Here is a 21463-nt window from a genome sequence, read left to right as displayed (position 1 = left end):
AGTGTAAATTACAGAAAAGAAATAATAAAGTGAGAATACAAATATGACGCTAGAAAATATTTAAAGCAACCCTTTGCCTTCTTTGTGCCTTCCTTCTGAGGATCTGCAAAAAATTTACAGACCCTGAATTAGCCTGCCAATCCTGTATGAAAGAGGTTTTTATTTTTTTTTTGTCCGGCTACCATGGTACGCTATGCTAGATGCTATGTAGACAGTTGTAGAATGCAACATTTTTGCAAAAAACAAAAAAACCCCAAAACCAAAAAAACCCACAATATCATTCCAGAACACATTAGTAGGAGAAGCATATTGAAGACATGGTGGGTAAGTATTGTGTACTACTCAGTGCTAAGGCCTCAGCTGGTACAATTTTCTCAGCTTTGGGCAACGCAAGAGTAAGAAGGATGCGGACAAACTGGAGGACGTTCAGAGGCAAGTAACAAGGATGATGAGAGATTTGGAGAAATACTTCTAGGGAAAGATTGAAGATACGTTGTTTGTTTAATTTAGAAGCCTGAGTGGAAACCGAGGTCTTCCACTATGTAAAAAGGCTGCGATAAAGAGGACTGTAAGCATTTTCTCTCTATGTCCACTGAGAACAGGAGAAATAGTTATTGGCTACATTTGGAGCAGAGAAGATTTAGGCTAGATATAAGGAAAACCTTTCTAAATATAAAGATAGCAAAGCCCTGGAACAAGGTAACCAGGACAGTTGTGGGATCTTCTTCACAGGATTTTTTTAAGAACAAATTAAATAATCAACTGTTGGTGATGGTCTGGTATATGTGATCCCACTTTATTTCTTTCATAGAGAAGTAAGGCTGAAAGGGACCTCAAGAGATCATCTAGTCCAACTGGGGAATCTTAATGCAAAGGGTCCAACTAGATCAGAGGTATTGAGTTCATCTTGAACCAGATCCAAATCATAGGGTCCTCCTGGGCTGGATCTGGGAGGTAAGTGGTTGCGGCTGGTCTGGCAAGGAGCCAGGAACAGTAGCAGGGCATGAGAATGGTTGCAGCACTGGGAGTCCAGAGGTGGCAGTGTGGATACAAGGGACGTGGTGGTGGGGCCAAGTACTGGTGGGCCGGCAACCAGAGGGTGAGCAGAGCTGTATCTGCTCAGCCCTTGCCCCTGCACCGATGGCCACATCCCCAGAATCCGCAGCAGGCCTCCACAGTTTCCAGTAGCCCACTGGTAAGCATACAGGCTAGATGGAATAAATAATTCTGCAGGCCAAATCTGGCCCATGGGACACATTTTTTACACCCGTAGACTAGCTGATCTTTTGAGGACCCTTCCAGTTCTACAGTGTATCACTGACTTCAGTGAAACTACTTATGCAAGGCAGGGGGCATGGGTTTACTAGAGTTTGCAGGATAAGGCCCAAAGGAGGGAAGGACAGATCTCTTCACTTTCCAGCCATCCTGCAGAAACATTCCTCTCTTATTTTACTCCAAAATGCCTACACATCAAAATTACTTTTTTTTCCTGACTCTCCACCCAGATGTAATCACAAACAACCAGGGCTGCATCCTGTGTAGACTGTAGGCTTAAGTCCTCAAGGCCAACTTGAAAAAATGCAACATGGACATCAACTTGTGGAAGACTATCTCCCAGGACCACCCCAAATGGAGGAAGAGTCTGCTGGAAAAATCAGTCCTCTGAACAACAAGAGATGAAAACGTGGGAGTGGCAGAAACAGCGTGTCTCAGACCAAATCAAGAATCCAGAGCCACCCACTCTACATGCAATAATGTGCCTGAGTTGCAGCAAAGCCTGTCGATCCTGGATTGGCCTCATAAGCCATCTTCGGACCCATGGATAAGCCAGTCATGGAAGACAATCATCCTCAAATGCGATGGATTGCCAAAGAAGAAGGCTTAAGTGTGTGATGCATTACTGAGCATCTTGAAAATCTCTTGCAGCCCATTATGCCTGTGCTCTTACCGGCAAGTTTGGGTGTTGTGTACTTTGTGGGGTAGGTGAAACGTTTGGCTCAATCTGATAAAGAAAGGCGAAAAGAATTATAGTCAATGCCCTTATTTTCTATTGCATTAATAATAGGCAGTAATCGGCACACTGTCCTTGACATTTTCATGCATATTAATTAACTGAGCTTAATGACATTCCATGAGACAAGCAGTACTGTAATGCCACTTTTTTGGATAAACCCAAATGCCAGATCCAGACCACCCTGATTGCTGAAGAAGTTGCCATCAGGCCTATTTTCACTCATTTTACAGATAGGGAGACTGAGGCACAGTGAAGCTAAAGAACTTGCCCAAACTTTAACTCAGAATTGAACCTAGATCTCTGATATCCAGTCCCCTGATCCAATCACTAAAAGCTACTTGAAGAATAATGTGCAGCAGGACTGGATCTTGTTTAATTGTTATACTGAATGACTCTTAACAGCGGATGCTACAGAAGATAAATACTGTGCATATATGGCCCTTTTCTTCTGAAATCCTGAGAGTGCTTTGCAAAAGTGCATAAAAAATAGAACCACAGAAAGGTTAGGGTTTACATTTTCAAACATAGTAGCCTAAAATCAGGTATGTAAATAAGTAGCTGGATTTTTACAGGTGATGGATATACATATTTATTTTGAAAAAACAGGCCTAATTTTGCTCTTCACCTCTAAATCCATAGTCTTAACTTCAACCAAATATGAAATTTATGTTGACTTAACTGAAAACTTGCATGTCCATGGTAACAGAGGGGTAACTCCAGTCACATGTGAGTATTTGTGCTGACTGCTGTAGGTTTCTTCTAAAGATACCTATCTGTGTTCACAATCACTCCATGATGCATTTATGTCAAACATTGCCAGTTGTGAAGAGCATTGCCATTTACAACTCTCATAATAAGGAATGCTACAATCTTCTCCTGGGCACCTGATACTTCCGTTGAATAGAAAACATAATCTGAAATAAATGAGCAGCAAAAAAGAAACTTATTAGGAAATGGGGCACAAAGTTAGATCACTCCACACCAGAAATGCTACTTGTGTGGCAAAGTAGATGGACCTTTGCCAAAGAGAAGCCATCTACTTCAGTTCTCTATGTAGATCTCCAGCTGGGGAGGAGGAATATGTTTGACTCTCAGTGAGGCTTTCTACAAGTTGTACCAACAAAAGGGTATCTCAGGAGTCTCTATAGATGTGCTGGTTGCTCAGGACGTGCACCTTTTCTGCCAAGCATTGCTTGATTGTAATGCCACAACAAACTCTTGATAAATAATGTTGCAACTGTTTGTATCACCATCATTTGGAAATTTTTTTTACCCAAATAAAATGTGGTTGTTAACGTGTGTGACGTAAGACAGTTTTGTCGAAAGATGGGTCCTCTCTTCATGACACAGGAAAGTTTGTTACTTCCTTAAGTCTGAGCTTCACTGATCTGGGAAACAAGCCATGTCGGTCTGGAGCTGTCTTCTGCATACAAAACTAACACAAAGATCTTTCCAGGTGCTTAATTCCTCATTCTTGGTGCACTCAACTCCATTTGAGGTAAATGGGAGTTTGCTGTGAGGGAATATGAGACCAAATCTCTCTTGATAATTTAAAAGGTGAATTCTTTTAGCAGATAACACTATTTGTCCTAATTATGCACAAATGAGCAGAATGATTTTCCCTGTCGTTTATTTGCACTCTTCCGCAACCTGCTGTTAATGTTCTCCTGCTGTCTGCAGAAGATTGCTCTTCTCCAAGGGTAGTTCCTGAACTGCTGTTTCTAGCTGTTCTCTGCCTACATTTGCCCTTTGCAGAGATCCCATGTGTATATTTGCCAGTGAAGTTCCCTGCATTCCTGGAGCACTATCAAGCAAATCCGAATCTCAGAAATGAAATAATGATGTGACAGTATAACCATCTCAGTAAATGTTGTTGGACTAAAAAACCTTGGACTGATTAAAAACCCTCCATGCATGGCAATTCCCACTAACCTAAAAGGGATATTTATGTGGTATACGGAGGGCTTGAAAAAGCAGGCCCTGTTTATACCAGTTTGCTTCCCTCAGTCCATTTTGAAATAAGTTACAAATCACCATTTGAAGTAGGTCATGGGGTAGAATGTGGCCCTGCAGTTGGAAGAAATAAAAGGCAGAAACCAGGTTTCAGGGGTGAGATGTCCTCACACATCTCCTGTGTTAAGCAGATATTCTGGTGTGTAGACTGAATAACGCTGAATTAGGATCCGCATCAGCAGCTGTGTTTGGGAGAAGGCATGGATTGAACTATATGTGGTGTCATTATTTCTTTTGTTTATTCATAAAGTCAAACAAATGATGGGGCTTAGTTGTGACTCTGCCTGGGGCAGACTGTTAGGACAGATAGGAAAAGCACCTAGTCTTGAGGAATTGAAAAATGTCAATGAACTTCATCTTGGAAGCATTTAATTTTAATTTGGTAGGGGCCTGGTTTTAAGAAGTGATGAATACTCACAACAGCAACCAAGTCCATGGGAGCTGCAGATGCTATACTTGTATTTACCAGAAATCAGGCCAAAGTTGTTGTGTTAGTATTAAGGTACTCCAGTTATGGACCAAGACCCCATTGTATTATATTTGGTACGAGCACCAACCAAAAAGATGGCTCCTGTCCCAAAGACCTTACAACTTAAGTATGAGACAAGAGGCAACTGGTGGATATAGACAGGAAAACCAGGATATGTGAGCTAGCTCAGGTACTGAAAGCAGTAAAGTCATGTTAGAGTGGCATTCCACCTAAGCTATATGCCCTGCTTTTATAGCAAGGCTAACTGGATAGCATGATGGTCAGTGGTTTCAGCACAATGGCTGCCTGACCAAGGATAAGGCAATCAAGACTTGTTGTAGAGACAATATCTTTTATTAGACCAACAAGATTTTTGAAAAAAAAATTCTTTACTTGCAAGCTTTCGGGCACAAACACCCATCACCAGGCATTGGAGAAAAGACTGTAAAAGTTCTCCTGGGTAGAAATGGAAGTTCATACTTCATAGGATTTCACAGAGGAGTCAATAGATGGAAAACTCCTCTGGGAAGTCAGTACATAGCTGGCATGGAGCTGCTCACCTCCTGTGAGGATCTGTGATGATGCAAAGATATCGAATTTTAGCCAATGTTTTAAATGAAATCATCATATTTTCCTAAGCAGGAAGCAACTGTAACCACCTGAAACCCAAAATCCTGCTCCTGCCTTTGTTTCAAGATAATTTGCATCATGACAGATCCTCACAGGAGGTAAGAGACTCCATACCAGCTATGAACTGACTGCCCAGAGGAGTTTTCCATCTATTGACTCCTCTGTGAAATCCTGTGAAATATGAATGTCCCAGGGGGACAGGAACAAGGATGCGGGAGATTCCTCCTGCAGCAAGACCTAGGACAGATACAGCCCATCCCTGCAGAAAAGCCCTGAAGACAGGGCGAACTTACCTGTTTCAGGCCAGGAAGAGATGGGCGAACCACGTCAGGATGGAGCACCCATGTGGTTCATGAGCTGCTTTTATTTCCGGCTAAAACTGGCGCGGGTGGATGATGTCATCTCAGGATGCCACCCAGCCGAAATTAAAGCCGGTGGCAAAAACACAGCAGGGGAAGCACAGCGGGGAACAGGCGGTGAGAGTGCTTCCCATGCTGGGCACAGGCTGTGCTGGCTGCCGCCAAGGAACCCGGGAATGGACCCATCGGAGGGGTCCACAACTGGGTGAAGGCGCAAGGACAGCGTCGAGGGACCACAAGAGCCACAGACGCCATACTCATGAGTGGGGTCAGGCCAATGCCCTGCCCCTTCACTTTGTCTTTTCCATTAATTTCTTCCTTTCCTTTTTCTTTCATGAATTGCCCAGAGGGACCCCGAGACAAGGGTCAAGGCCATGGGTGATGCTCCAGAGTTAGGAGTGGCTGAGGTAGCATAGCAGGCAGCCAGGCAACAAAGGAAGACCCAGCTGAACAGCAGGGACAGCCCAGTGTCCTGAAGAGACATAGAGATGGGAGAAGTTATCTGGACCTCAGCAGATGAGGAGAGAGCAGGACTCAACACCGGAGGGCGAGCCAACCAACTATCAAGTGCCTGTCCTAGAGGCTGGTGGATGGCTGGGGTGTAGGGGAGGTGGAGCCCCACAAATACCTGCCAGGAGGTGCGACCAGCCTGCAAGGAACTACCAGAGGGGACCCCACCACTGAAAGAGCAATCAGAGTCATGGCAGGAAAGCTTTGGGGTTTCCCTCAGAGAGAACACGAGCCCTCATTGAGACCGCAGGAACAAGCACAGTGGCCAGTCCCAGGCACACATTCCAAGGCGGCATAAGAGCACCTCCTCAAGATGAGGCGGGTACAGGAGAACTTTTACAATCTTTTCTCCAGTGCCTGATGAAGGGTATTTGTGCCTGAAAACTTGCAATTAAAGATTTTTTTTTTTTGCAAAAATCTGGTTGGTCTAATAAAAGATATCATCTCTACTATGAGTCCCGATTGCCTTTTCCTTTAGACCAATATGGCTACAGTCTGGATACCTGACCAAGGATGAGTTATTATCCCTTTTCTCCTCCTCACAAAGACAAAAGTTTATAGTTATTAACGATCTCTGTGTCAATAACAGTCAATGATCTAAATTCACCAAAAAGGAGAGTTTAGAAACCCAGTTGACTTGCAGAACATAACTTCTGCCTCCTCCTGTCTGTTCAACCATGCAACAAATTAAGAAATGAATAGCAAATGTTATTTTTTTTTATCAAGTATGATTTTTTGAGCCTGTTTTAAATCTTCAGGGTAATACATTTGAGGGTGTGTGAAATGGGCCGTATTCGATTCAGATTTGGATTCGGCCTGAATTGGGGACAGTGATTCGATTCGTTGAGTCGGATCACTGTCCTGATTCAATCTGGCCAAATCTAAATCTGAAGATTCGATGCTAATTTGGAGAATCAGCAATTCAGCCATAGAAACAGCTTTAAATGTTTTTTCTACATACCTCAAGGTACCAGGCATAGCTCGTGAATGCTGGAATGGTGGGGTGGATGGAGCATCCCACAGGAGCATTGGGGGGAACCCCTGTGTGCTCGGTGATGAACCTAGAAGCTTCCAGGTCCGCTGCCAAGCATGCACTCCCTGCACCCCCAAGGCTAGGCGATCAGCCGCAGGGGTACCCCGGGTGCCCCCCTAGACCCAGGTGGCACCAGTCGCCAAACCAGCAGGAGGAGAGGGGTACCCCGCACGCTCCTTGGCGGACCCAGAAGTGGATCAGAAGTGCTTCTACTTCAAGGTCCGCTGCCAAGCCCCCCATGGTTCTGTGGCACACTCCATGCACCCCAGCATCTCAGCATTTACAAGCCACCTGGTACCTTGGGGTATGTAGAAAAAACACTTAAAGCTGTGTCTATGTCCAAATTGCTGAATCTTGCCGAATCTCTCCAAATCGATTCGGAGGGTTCTGATTCAATTTGGAGAGATGAAAGGGTCTCCTGATTCAATTCGGATTTGGAGATTCGGCGACTGAATCGGGCCGAATCTCCGCCAAATCGAATCAGCAACTGAAGCTTCACACAGCCATAGTTTATTTGTATTATACAAACGTAATTTGTGTAAATGTATTGTTTATGGGTACTGAAGATTTATTATTTCTAGAATAAAAAATGAGAGGGCATTTGTGAATGGGGGAACTGCTATGCTAGTTTGGTCATTATTCAAGGACTTTGTCCTATGAAACAACATTTCATCTTTATCAATAAAAAAAGAAAAGAGAAATAGATTGTTAACAGGCATCATTGCCTTCTTCATCTTTATGCAGCTTTTATAACGATCTGTGATATTTCAGGCCTAATTCTGTTTCCATTTAAATGAACTGGCAATCTCCCATGGACTTAAATGATTTAGGATTGGGCTGTTAGAGAGCTATGTATTCAGAGGAGGCAGGTTTCTTTGATGCGTGATTTAAATAGATGAACTAATTGATTCGAGGGGGTAGGAGGAAAGTTAGCTGCAGTGGGCCAGCAAGGCTCTTGTTGCTAAGACACTGAGGGAGTGAGAGCAGGCAGACTGAGGAAATGACAGGAGGAGAAGGGAGGATTCATTATAAAATATGAGATGTGGGTGATGACAACCCCTCCCGGCATTAACAATATTTATCCTGAGTTTTAATTTTTTATGTAAATTATGAGCTAAAATTTGAAGGCTAAAAACTTAAAATGTGAATGTCCTAACTCATATTTCACAGGAATTTCAGATTTACAAAGACGTTCACAAATTTAGCTAAAATATTCCCAGTTTTTTAGCTAAGCAGGGAGCCTCCCCATTAGCTACAACAACTTTCTGTGTCTCCACTAAGAAAAAAATTGATTGGAAAATCCATCTCTTCCATATGGTGTTCATGTTTTAATGGACTGAACTGTCTATAATGTTTGCCTTTACATGTGCTTGCACCCATTGATTTCTTGGTATTGAATCTTCAACTATACATATTTGCTTCTTGTGCTCTATAAATGGTAGCTAATTCTATAGTTCCTCAGAGCAAAGCTCTCACAGTTGTTGGGAGCTCTAAAACCCACTGGGGTTGAAACATATGCACATCTTTTATTATTTTCTGTCTTATTGAGGTTCTTATGCTGCACTTGTCAGAGGACCTTCCAGAAATGCATTGTGACATGACTACCATCTGCCATGTGTGTTCCTTTCTCCTGGAGAAGAGCAGTGTGAGAATTTTTTAAGTTGTTATAATTTATTTTATTAAATATATTTCTTATTGTATATGCCTTGTACTCAGTGTTTATACAGATGAAAGCAAGTTCAAAGAAATGCAGTTTGCACTGGGAATATAAAGTGGGGAGATGACAGGTGCATCTGAGATTGTGCAGGACTCCATTAGTCAGGGAGAGTCCATTCTAAAGTCTTGGGCAAGTCCTTAAGAAACCTCTTTTTCTGCAGAGAAAAACTTCATCCTCAGCTCAGTTAGAGGCCAAGAGTCTGGTCTGAGTTATGGAGGAATTTAAACTAATGCTGCTACTTTCTGAGGGAACAGTTCCTAGGAGCTGTCAGCCAGGACAGGGTCTCTATAAGGTTTGTCAAAGCATTAACTAAAACCACCCATAACCTGAGTCGAAAAACTAGCTGAATTGATTTCATTTATAAAATTATTAACATCAGAAATAAAAAAAGGCCAAAGTGGTGCATCCCCCTCCTGCCTGGAAAGACAGGCTATTCCTTACTATATATTGTCTGTTTCTTTATCCAGTCTAGTTTTAAATGTCCCAAGTTATGAAGTTTCCATTGCTGCCCTCAGGAGACTCTTCCTTAGTGGAACAGATTTCACTGTTAAATTGCAAATCATCTTGAGTTTGAAAACCCACGTTATCATTTAAATTCTTACAAGAAAGCATGTGTAAAAAATAAACAATTGTTCTCTACAGTTCAGTATGCATGTAGGATGGCAGAATTTTTTTTTTTTTATTTCATCATCATGTGTGCAAGAATTTTCATCATGTCACATAAATGAGGAAGAAATAGAGCTTTCAGAAGCAATGAAAATGAATTAGGGCCTGATTGGAACCATATTGAATTCCATGGATAGATTCCCATTGACTTCAGTTTCCTTTGGATCTAGCTCTGGACGGATAATGATACTTAATTCAGGACGAGTGTGAGATTACCAATGTCCACAGGCAATGCATGCCATTTTAACCAAGTCTTAGTTCACTAGAGCACAGAGGTCTAGAAGACAGTGATTGGTAACAGGACTGTCATTCTGTGCCCTTTTCATTTTGTTGCCTCAGGAATACTGTAATCTTTCTTACTGCTTGCATCCTTCTAGCTTTCTTAATCCATATTGGATAGTCCAAAGGCAGTTTTTTTAAAGACTCAAATTTTTGTGCCGCTGCTGCCAACTTTTTAATATATTATAGTTTTATAGTTATGTTTCCATATATCTTTCCATTTTGCGTAGTGAGTGACCTGGAGAGAAGAGAGGAGGCATTGACCTGAAACTGATGTGGGGAGTACACAGTAAACCCCAGAGACTGGCATCCTTGACTATGCCTGTGAAAGGTGAAAGCTCCTGAGGACCACAGCAGTTGCAGAAGGGGAAACCCCTGCCTGTGAAATGAGTGACACATAGTTCATGGGAGTGTCGGCAGAGATGTTTGTAAAATACTTTTTAAGCATTGGCTCAAAGGCACAGTACTTAAATGATCTAGGATTACAACGTTTTCAGTAAGTTCAGGATTCAATCTATTTTTATTTACACCTGCAAATATTTCTGGGCTCCAGTTATTGTCCATCTTTTCCCCCAAGTGTTACCCAAAACACAAGTTGAGATTTTCAAAACTCCTAAAAATAAGCAGGAACTATGTGCCCAAAACCTTGAGTTGATTCTGAAACGCTTGATCCTTGAAGTTATCGTATTTAAGCAATTTTAAAGTGAAATTGGTAAATATTTCAAAACAAATGCTGCCATTAAGCATATTGAAGTCAAGGGAAACATTCTGTCTTATTTCAGTGAGCGTAAGATCAGGTTCTTTTGCAGTACTTGAGTTTGGAACACGTTGCTTCTATTTAACTCAATACAAGGGCAATTTTTATTATACTTATAGCTTTGTCAATGTAGAGATTCTTTAAATACTTGTCTTGGGAGCATCTCAAAGGTATTGCAAACAAGTATTGTGCATTGGATCTTACAACTTCCATTAATAGGTATCATCTCCACTTTGCAGATGTGGAAACTAAGGTACAGGGTGCTTCAGTGACTTATTTCAGTGACATGCTAAATTTGTGGAAGAGCTGAAATAAAATATGCAGTTGTCTACCCTGAGAGCTGTGGGGCTCAACTTGTTCATGAGTAATTTTTAGTGGAAGAATAAATGAGACCCATAAGAATTTGGTCCATATATTTATATTACAGAACAAATAATGTATTTATAGAAATTTTAGTCACATAATCTAAATAGCCCTGGGGTGATGGGTCGGTCTTGCCAGAAGCAAAGACCTTTGCTTTCCCCTTTTAGTAAAGAGATGTTGTAGATCAATCAAAATGACTCATCATAGAGTTGCTATAATTATGGAAGCGTACTCTCCAAATCAATAAAGCTGAACTCATCTGATTTCTTACTGGTGTAAAATAAACTTTAATTTGTGATATGATCCTATGTTCCCTGTGCTGAAATTTCATCAAATATTAATATTAGATACCCAGAAATGCAGCAGCAGTTTCTATTTTCTAATGGACAGAAAGGGGACTCCTGATGCTTAAAATGGGAGATAGTAGACAGGGCACTACACTGGGATTGTGGAGACCACGAATCTGCTCCTGATTATGTCACTGTCCTGTTTATGTGACCTTGGATACGTGATTTAACTTCTCTGTGCCACAATTTCCTCATCTGTGAAACTGGGATAATTACTACCTTCTTTTCTAAACCACATTGAGATCAATAGATGAGAAGTAGTACATAATAAGAATAATATCATTATTATCTCAGCTGCATTGAATGGATTATAATAAGTGATGAAATTAAGAGAAAACATCTCCCAGTACTGGGAGCTCTGATGCCCTCTGTTGCATGCAAGCTCTCCAGAATAAGTAATAATTAAATCCAGAAATTAATATGGGGGGGGGGTTGTTTTTTATGCTTGATGTAAGCTTCCTGTATCATGCATCTCAGCCTCTTGCTGTCGTAAGAGAACCAGAAAACGAAGCTGACCATTATTAGGGGCTGACCCAGCCAAACAGGAGCAAGTGCAAAAATAAACAGCAGACTTGATGAAAAATTAGTATTTACTTTTAAGAAAGATTGTCTTCAGATGGCTCCAAGCCGCTGTTTAGCCTTGGTACCCAGGTATTTCTACTTCCAGTATATCTTTTTCCTCCTGCATGAGAAATTCATGAGCAGACATGGGTCAGCAGAGGGCAGTGTGAGCTTTGCTGTACAGGGGCAGCCAGTGGTCAGTAGGAAGGGGAGCGCTGTGGGGAGCTGCAAGGACACTGGCCAAGCCCAGCAACAGGAGTTGTACAGAAGTCATTGTGTCAGGGTGGGAGCATCCAGGATGCCTCTGAGGAAGACACTGAATTCTGGCCAGGGGCTCGCAACTTATGTCCATAACTCTGTGCATGAAGTGGATGGCAGTATTGCCTTCGCAAGCATTCAAAACGGAGTCCAAAGTTATGCCCCACCACAGTATGATATTAGCTTGAACTGGAAGTGTTTAAGAGGTTGGCTAGCCATTGTTTGGGGACAATTTAGATGAAGCTAAGCCTATGTTCAACTATGCAGACTTCCCGCACTTCTGGGCTTTGCTGGTTGCCCCCCCCCACCACAACCTCCCTTTTCTGCCAGGTGTCAGGGTGTTTTTAAGCCTTCAGAGCCGCTGGATGTTGACTGCAGCCCAGGCTGGGGACTTTGACAGGGGTGCGCCAGCGCTCCTGCTGGGACCAAAACTGGAGCGTCCTGCCTAGTGTGTCATCTTACCCCTCTGCTCAGGCTCAGACTGGTGCCATACTGGAGGTCAGAAGGAATTTAACCCCAGGCAGCCAGGTACAGACTGTGGGGTTTTTGCTTTCCTCTGCAGCAGGGGCATGGCAAGAGATGCCTGGTGGAGGGCCAAGACCCCAGCAGTCTTTCCTGCCCACGTGCAGGGGGGCTGGACCTGATGGTCTCATGAGGTCCCTTCCAGCCCCTAACATCCATGAACCCTTCACAGAAGCAGGCGGCTGCAGCGTGTGGCAGGTTGGGGCGCTCAGGCCACGTGGCTGATGCATGCACAGCACAGGCGCGGGCATTGGCGATGCGTAGAGGGTGCACATGCGTGCACGTGCGCTTCCTGAGTGTGGCAGTGCATCCCCTGTGAAAAGGTGCCTCCCACGGGTAGTCGCCGCTCGCCACCCAACACCCCCTCGCCCCTGACATTGTCAGTGGCGTCTAGAGGTGGTCTGCGATTGCCAATGGCTGCCGCTGCTGGTGTCCGAGGGTGGTTGCCAACGGCCGGTCGGCGCTCGCCACCCCACGTGCATCACGGCTGCCTGTGGGAGCACCTGGCTTGCCACCGCCACGCGCCCATTGCCAACAGCACCACGGCTGCCTGCAGGAGCTCGCTGTGGCCCGCCAGCCCCCAAGGGCACACAGCGCTCACAGGCACTGGAGTGCCCCCAGGGTGGTTTGGCGGTGGCTGACCCCACGCCAGCCCCACCATGCTGGGACTCCCTGCAATGAAGACATGGGGGTTGTCTTCGCCTCCCACCTGCCAGGGCCACCCAGGCTCTGCAGTCACAGGCCTAGAAACTCGCTGTTGGCCCCAGCACCCCGCCCCCGCGAACTGAGGCCGGATCAGACCCAGGGGATAACCACAGCAACACCCCTGCACCATCCCCCACCAGCAGCGGTGGGGGGGAGGAGGGAAGCAGTGCCTATGCGCATGCGCGTTGCGCGCCCGGGCCGCGTGCAGCTCGGCGGGGGGCAGTGCGCAGGCGCGGACGGGCGGGGCGGGGCGAGCGGAGGGAGGAGGAGTCTCGCGGGCAGCAGCCGGCAGAGCCGGCGCGAGGGTAGCGGGGCCGGGCGCGGTTGCTAGGAGACGGCGCCGGGCGAGGCGCGGGCGGGATGGAGCCGAGGCCGCGGCCCCCGGGCCCCCCCCGGCGCTGAGCCCCCTCCCCATGCGGCCGCCGCCCCCCCCGCGGGGCCGCCCGGGCCAGGTGAGCGGCGCGGGCAGTGGCGGAGGGAGGGACCCCTGCGCGCCGGGGTGGCGGCTCCCCGAGGCCTCCGATCCTGGGGGGAGGCGCTCGGGCCTGTCGGGGCCGCCGCGACCTGCCAGCGCTGCGCTGGGTCGGCGCCTCCCGCACATGCAGTCTCGCTCTGCCCCGGTTGAAGGGAGATTTTCTGCACCCCCCTCCCCCGGCGGCCTCCGCTGCCCTCGTCCTTGTGGCAAGAGAGGGTTTCCGCGCCCCGGAGGGAGAAGTGTGCCCGTCCTAAAATCGGGAGCGCGGAGGGGCAGCTCCGACATTCATCCCTCTTGTCGCTTTCAGCCCCCCGCCGCTTAGAAAAGCCTGGAGCCGAGGGGGGGAGCCCCGGAGCCGTTTGGGACTCTGGAAGACGACACCATGTAAGTTCCTATTTCGAAGCCACGCTTGAAAAAGATCTGCGGAGCGGTGTCAGGTAGCAAACTCTTCTGGGCAGGTGCCGGTCCCTCATGAAGCATTTTTAAAACGCCTCCAAATGGGAGCAGACGGTCAGCTCCTGCGGGATTTGGGCCTGGCGGAAATAGCACCGCTGGTGCTGCTCAGCGTTTTCCAAGGTGATTGGGGAGAGGACTAGCCAGGCTTGACCCTGGAAGCTGTTGAGTGTCAACTGTTCCTGCAAATCAGGTGCATAAATCGGTACTTAGAAATTTGATTCTATTTATTTATTTATTTATTTTTTAAGGAACCCATTTTTGTCAGGAGATTTGGCGTAAGCCGAGTAGGTACAGACAAGTTTTATTTGGAAGGTTCCTTACTCTGTTGCCTCCCTGGAGCATGTTTACTAACACACAGCAGTGTTGCACAGCATTTGAAATAGTTTTCGACTCTGTACGTGCCCTTTTCCCCAGGCCATCTCTACTGCTGCCATAAACGGTGAGATGTGCTTACTGTGTCATAGACACTGCAGAGGGAAGTACAGTCGTCTTGGCCACACTAATAAATACACTTTTCTACTGCCATGATCTGAAATGTCTATGCCAAAAGCATATATGATAAATATGTTTTTATATGTCAGAAATAATAGGATAAATATAATGACCCCCCCCCCATGTAATTATGTTTTTTGGAGGTAAATAGCATGCATGTTCAATCTGGCATAGTATGATAGACAGGTTTGTTAACTGCCAATCTTGGTTAGACTATGAAGTCATGATAGCAAATATATAATAAATACTTGAGGCTGTAGTCAATACTTGAGTGTCTTGTAGGTTTAACAATAGTTGGCAATGCCTTTGAGTTATGCCTATACTCTTTTTTTTAATTTTATTTTTTTACTTTGCTTGTTTGGCTGCTAAACAAACTGAACTACCGGAAGTGGATTGTTAACCTTATAGAGTTTGTGGGTCAGTTCTAGATGGATTAGGTGGCATGGTGAGGTTTCAGATTGAATCCCATTCTGCTGTATATTGTCTCTTTACCAAATAAATGTCTTTTGATATTTTTTGTTTATGCATATAATTTTTATAGGAGTTGCATGGACATCTGTAAACATATTCCTTAGAATTATTGTTTTGATAATTTATGTTCACACTTTGTTTTAGAAGTCTCACGTCTCGTTCAGTCTACATCTCACACAATTTCCAAATGTACAGTCCTGATTTTGAACTAGTTGTTAACAGTTTTGTAACATTTTTTATAAATTTGGTATGTAATTTTTAAGTGGCTGGAACTCAGTTGATTATGATGTTTATTTGCTATTACTGAAATTACTTAAAATCAAACCATAAGGATGTTTGACTTGTCATCTAATAATGAGAATACAGGAGAGAGCAAAAGATGAATTAATAAAAAACAGAGATGATGAAGGATTAATTTTGGCCAGTACTGTTTTGGAAGAAGCTCTGCTTAGAAAAAATGGATTTCTTTTTAAGTGACTCCATCACATACACGGTTAGGGAGGTGCTGTTTTTACCTGTTATCCATAAAAGTAATATTTCCTATTTTCAACATAAATACTTAAAACCTCAAACCCAAAACTCCTTATTTGCTGGCATGTGTGCATTTCAGTAGTGCGTTTCAGGATAGTGTTTCATATATGGGTTTTCCTTGGTAACCAGTTGCTGATCAAGCAGATGTTGTAGAGGCTGACAGGTCAAAACGTTACTGTCTCTAACCTCTGTTGTGTGAAACCTAGGAAGACATTGGTGTGTGGCACTTGCGTTCTAAAATGTTTTCATTATTGTTGTAAGCATCCAAAATATGGAAAGGATTTCAACCTCCAAGAGTTGTAATATTTTTAAAAATAGACTTTTCTAGGACAAGTAACTTACTAGAGAATATAACCTTGCATGAACCAGGCAGAGATGGATCTCACTTTCTAGCTCACATAATGATCTTTCACTTATTCTTTTTGTAAAAAATATTACTTGAGTTAGAACGCAGTATAAACTAAAGGCAGGAGCACATAAATGAGCTATTGTGAGATGACCTCTGGTGTGGAGTTACAATATGTCAGCTACCTTGTGGTCAGAGTCTGCCACATGCTTACCCTGTGGAAAATGGATGGTATTTTACCCCACTTTCACTGGAGAGCAGGTCACCTTGCATGGTCTGCAGTAGGGGAGTGTGCATATGGATAGTTACCATGGAGGAGCTTATTTAAGGTTAGGGGTGAAAACGGCAGCACCTCTCACTAACTTGTTCATATGCCTCTGTTCAAATTGCCTTTCTGTTTCACATTGGAGTTTTTCACAATGGGCTGAACATTTAAAAAAATTGCTGTGTAGTAAAATACATTAATTTTAGCTGTAAATACTTTGTTGTTATCACATAATGTGTGTGTGATAAACAATCCTCACACCTTTCTGTGATACAGGAAAGTATTATATTATGAGTGGGTAAACAGAGGCACAAGCAGAGTACAGTGATTTGCTGCAGATTACACAATTAAGTGGCAGTGCTGCAAATGTAATTCATAATTCTGAGAGAGAGACCCAGATTTGTGCATAAACGTAGTATTTTAAAATATGAGTAGAGTTTATTCGGATTAAAATATAACAGCAGCTTGTGACTTTAGGTTAAAAGCCATTAGGACACGTCATGAGCTCATACTAGCCCCACATTTTTTTAGTAAGAACTTAAAAATATTCCAAGAAACAGAAAATGTTAAGGGATGTATATGCATGAAGAAAAAGTGTTGGTTAGCCTCAGCACTTTTTATAGGAGGGGATTTTTGCGGATTATAGGACTCATCAATTATCTCCCCAGAAAGTTGAATTCACAACTTACCCAGAAAACATCCTTTCTATATTCTGTATTTCATGTTTTATGGGTGCAGAGGGTTGAATCCCATTGATCGTCCTGAACACTTTAGTCATGTAATTGGCCTAAAAACCATGAAAGTTGGTCCTTAAAGCTTGGCAAGTGGGAAACAATCCTTACAAAACCAAAAGCCATGTAAAAGAAAAGCAGTTCTTTCTTGCTTATGTTGCCAACGTAAGAAGCTGTGTCTTCCTTCCTTCCTTCCTTCCTTGTGCAGGCCAGAGAAAGAAGAGGCCAGAGACTTGTGTGCTTGGGAAGGCCTACCTGACCAGCCTGTTGCCTGATGAGATGCACCTTGCATGCTGTACAATTTCTGATCAAACCTATACTGCTTGGCTTCAGATAACAAACAGCTACATGTGATTAAGAGCCTGAGCAATGAAGTAGTTGTCCTCGCGTGTAACAAGTGTGCTTGTTGCTGCAAGACGAGACCAAGAGACCTGTGTTTTGTTTCTTTGATACAGTCTTGTCTGAACCTAGGCATTTAACATTTAAAGGCAAACTAGAATAATGGTCTGGGAAACTGAATTTCTACTTTCTTCCTACATTTGAAAGCATTCAGTGCCTTTTTCTATTTATCAAATAGGTGGTGGCTGCTTAATACTTTAACTGTCTGAATGCTTCAAATATGCAATTTTCTTAAGTAAAACAAGAATAGTAAAAATTACTGGCTTATTTCCTCCTATGAATGGAAGTTCTTCATATCCTGAACAGGAACACCACAGGAAATGAAAGTGAAAACGGACATCTTGCTTCACTAATCTGTAGCTGTGACCTGGAGGTGAAATAAGGAATGGCTCCATTTCTGAAACCACTTTGTTTACTGCCTCTCAAGTCTGTGGAATTAGAAGGGATCTTCATGGGCCTTCAGAGGTGGTCCCCTGTTATTGCAGACACCATGTCAAGTATTGTCTTTCATAAAATGATCAACCTGTACCTTAAAAGTAGGTAGACCTTTTACCTGCAGAACTCCAGTTTGAGCTGTTCAGAAACTTCACTTTGTCCAGGGGTTAGGAACCATTTTTCAATTTGCAGCCTAAATTTCTTTGTGGCCAGTGGAAGCCATTTGTTCTTTGTGCAAACATCAATATAGGATGACTAATACATCCAAGGATTTTATTTACTCTTTCCATGACTGCATCACAGGAGTGCTTCATAGTCATTCTGTGATTAATCTAATGTGCCTAAGTCCTTCTTTTCCAACTGATGAGCTCTTAGTATACAGGAGAAGTTTGTTATTGGTCCCTGAATCTGTTGCTCTAGTTTGCTAAGTCATCAAGTATTTTTCTTTGCAATATTTTGACCCTCCTTTGTATTAATGGTGCTTCCTAGCTTTGTTTCATCAGCAGATTTTTTTTCCTGAAACTTCCCACAAGAGTGGATAGATGCTTGTCCTTGATTTCTGCATTTAATTCTTGCTTAAGCTACTTTAATAGTTAAAAACTATCACTGCAGTTGGCATTGAGGTGCAAACACATAGTCATTAGGAATTGGACTGAGACCAGTTCAGGCCAACTGCTGGGAAAATAAATGTGCCATAAGTCAAACAGCCATCAGATGGTAAAGACTGCTCATTTGGAGTCTCAATGGGAGTCCCTTGAGCAGAGCAATCCCATCCTTGGTCTCCTCAATGCAGTAGCAGTCAATTTTTGTGTAATACACCAAATGGAGTTTTGCTGAATTTGAATTTCACCTGTACCTGCTGTAAATTATTATTTATTTAGTTTAGGCTGGTAGCACTGCCTATAATTTAGGTGGCCTGACATCTCTCAGTAACAGGAGTGTCACTTGCAAGTCAACGGAAATGATTCTTCCAATCTGTTCAGCACTGGTGATGTCCCATCTGGCGTACTTTGTTCAGTCTTGGTCCACACCCTTTAGGAAAGATGTGGATGGACTAGAAGTCCAACAGAGAATGAGAAAAATAATGAGAGGCCTGAGAAACAGAATTTAGGAGGAAAAGCTGAAAGAATTAGGGTTGTTTAGTTTGGAGAAGAGAAGACTGGGGATGGGGCCGGAGTGCAGATTTTGATAAGTCTTCAAATACCAGAAGGGTGTTACAGAGAAGATGGAGATAGACTGTTCTCTGACTTGGGGACAGGACTGGGAGTAATGGTCTCAAACTGCAGTAGAGGAAGTTTAGGTTGGAGATTAGAATGAACTTTCTCACTATGAGTGTAGTTAAAAATTAAACCTATGTAGCAAGGCTACATAGAGAAGTTGTTGAATCTCCATTCCTGGAAATTTTCAAGGGAAAGTTAGACCCCCTAGGTCCCTTCCATCCCGACTTTTGTATTATTATAAGTAGGCTTGTCAGGATTTGATTTTTACCAGTAAATGTTGATAAACGTCAATTTTGCCTCACGCCCACAGAATGACAAAAAATATTTCCATCATTAATAATTGAAAAGAGAGAGGAAGAACAGAAAGCAGTCTCGGGCCAAACTATAGAGGGCCAGACTTCTTAAAGAGGAAAATGGAGGGTGGCCTAATGACTCATCAATTAAGCATTTGGCTCTGGGGTGGGCAAAATATGGCCCGCAGGCTGGATCTAAGTCTGTCAAGGGATTTTATCTGGCCCCTAGTAAGTCCCTCAGTTTCACCCAGCCCAAGTGTGGCAGGGGGCAGCCTGGGCCATTGCATGTGTGTCTGGTTCTGCTACATCTGGATGTGCAGTGGGGCTGGGGCAGCGCAGTGGCTAGACTCCATTTCCTGGTAGCTCTGTCCTTCTGGCTGCTGTCACTTGTCACCACCACCGCTGTATCCAGCCCTGCTGCCTGGGCACTCTGGTTCATCCACCCTGCACCCACTGTTGGGGCCACTAGACAAAGTGGGTGAGGTGGATGGATGGGGTCTCTATGGAGACTGACCCAGGACCCATACAACCAGGGCTTGCTTACCCAGGTGGATGGGATAGGGCCATGGACCAAGGGGGGAAAGGGGTGGGGAATGACTTCTGGGAGTGGCATGGGTGGGCAGGCCTGGGCCTGGGATCTTGGGGTGCTGAAAGCTCAGGGCCAGGGCAGAGCTGTCATCTGCTCCCTGCAGTTTCCTGCGATGGGGCAGCGGTGTGCCAGGGAGTGGATCGTGGCTCTGCCTTGGGCCCTGGCCCTAGCCATGTGTTGTCACTGCCTCAAGATGCTGGCCCTGGCCCCACCTTCCCGTTCCACTTCCAGACACCACTTCCCGCCTGCAGGCCCTTCTCATCTACCTGACTGAGTGTGCCCTGCACACGTGGGTCCTGGGTTGGTCTCCATGAAGACCCTGGGGCCAGGATTGGGATCAATGGGCAATCGCAGCACAGGGCTAGTTTTTGGGGCAGAGCCACTTAGGGAGTTTTAGTGAGCTGTTGCAGGGGAGGGGGAGTGCAGACCCGGCACACAACAGCTTACCAAAACTCCCTAAGTGGACCTCCAGACAGAATAATTGCCCGCCCCTGAATTAGCTGTTCATTCACGGGTGCTGGGAAGTGGACTACTTAGCAGGATACTTAAACCCCTACCCGTAGGCCAGTGGCAAGGGGCTGCAGCTGAGTTGGATGGGAAGCAGCAGCTTTGGAGGAAGGCGTGTGAGGTGGTGGCAGGGAGTTCTTGACACTTGAGTAGGACAACTCAGCTGCAGAGAACTGTGGAGAAGCTGTAAGAAGAGGCGAAGCAGCCTACTGCTGAGACTGGTACCTAGAGAGAAATACTCCAGTCAGAAAGGATACAAGTGTTGGTGTTTTCTTGACCCTTTTATTGTTGGGGTTTTTTCTGCCATCCCAGGGGTGGAAAATCTTTATAGTGTTAATTTAATTTATATTGATAAAAATGTAAATACATACTTAAAAATAAACTTCAATATTGTATGTCAAAATTATTAAAAAATCAAAATTGAATTCTGCCAAGCCTATTTATAAGTTTTTAGTTGCTTACAACTTTGTCAAACTTAAATCATTCAGGCTGAATTTTTCTGTGCCAAGTGTCTGCTTCAGGCTGATTTGTTTTTAGAATTTCAGCCATTTCTAAGGTCTAAGGAAATAATTTTTTAAAGTTAAAAATACCTGATAAACTTTACTTTGAAAAGTTGTAGAATCCCAAGCTTCACAGCACATTGTTGAAATTCAGTTTTGCATTGTTCTCTCTGAAAATCTGCCTAAGTGTGGCCAAGTTGTAAGCTTTGCCAACAACCATAAATCAGTTTTTCAAGAGACATGCCAGAGTTTAATAGCTAAATGTTCTGAAAATGCAGTCCTTTGTAAAAATCTCAACATTTTTAATGATTCTAGGGGGCTAGGGTGGTGTGGCTGCTAGGGTGGTGTGGCTGCTAGGGTGCATGGTTGACTGCCCAGAGGTTGCAAGTTCAAGGTCATAGCAGAAGTGCTTATGCCACAGCTCTGTCAGATTCCAACAAATTTGCAAATTCTACTAAATATCGTGTCATATAAGGACACAAAAAAAAAAGGAAAGCGCTGACTAATGCCCTTGCAGTGTACTTCAGCCCAGGATTAAAGGGGTGAAGCC

The 21463-nt window shown here is 44.1% G+C and overlaps 1 protein-coding gene across 3 annotated transcripts in view; it reads left to right on the top strand.

Annotated features, from left to right (window-relative positions):
• The first annotated feature begins 13504 nt into the window (after positions 1-13504).
• ZC3H12B (zinc finger CCCH-type containing 12B) overlaps positions 13505-21463 on the top strand; it is a 93531-nt gene continuing 85572 nt past the window's right edge. For all 3 annotated transcript variants that reach the window (XM_059732780.1, XM_059732779.1, XM_059732778.1), the window contains exons 1-2: positions 13505-13655; positions 13986-14062. The gene's annotated coding sequence lies outside the window, so the exon portion shown is untranslated. The remainder of the gene's footprint in view (positions 13656-13985; positions 14063-21463) is intronic.

This window comes from Alligator mississippiensis, chromosome 8, assembly GCF_030867095.1.
Source record: "Alligator mississippiensis isolate rAllMis1 chromosome 8, rAllMis1, whole genome shotgun sequence".
Taxonomy (NCBI): Eukaryota; Metazoa; Chordata; order Crocodylia; family Alligatoridae; genus Alligator; species Alligator mississippiensis.
The sequence above is the reverse complement of the archived record's forward strand: the minus strand, read 5'-3'. Positions and strand labels throughout refer to the sequence as shown.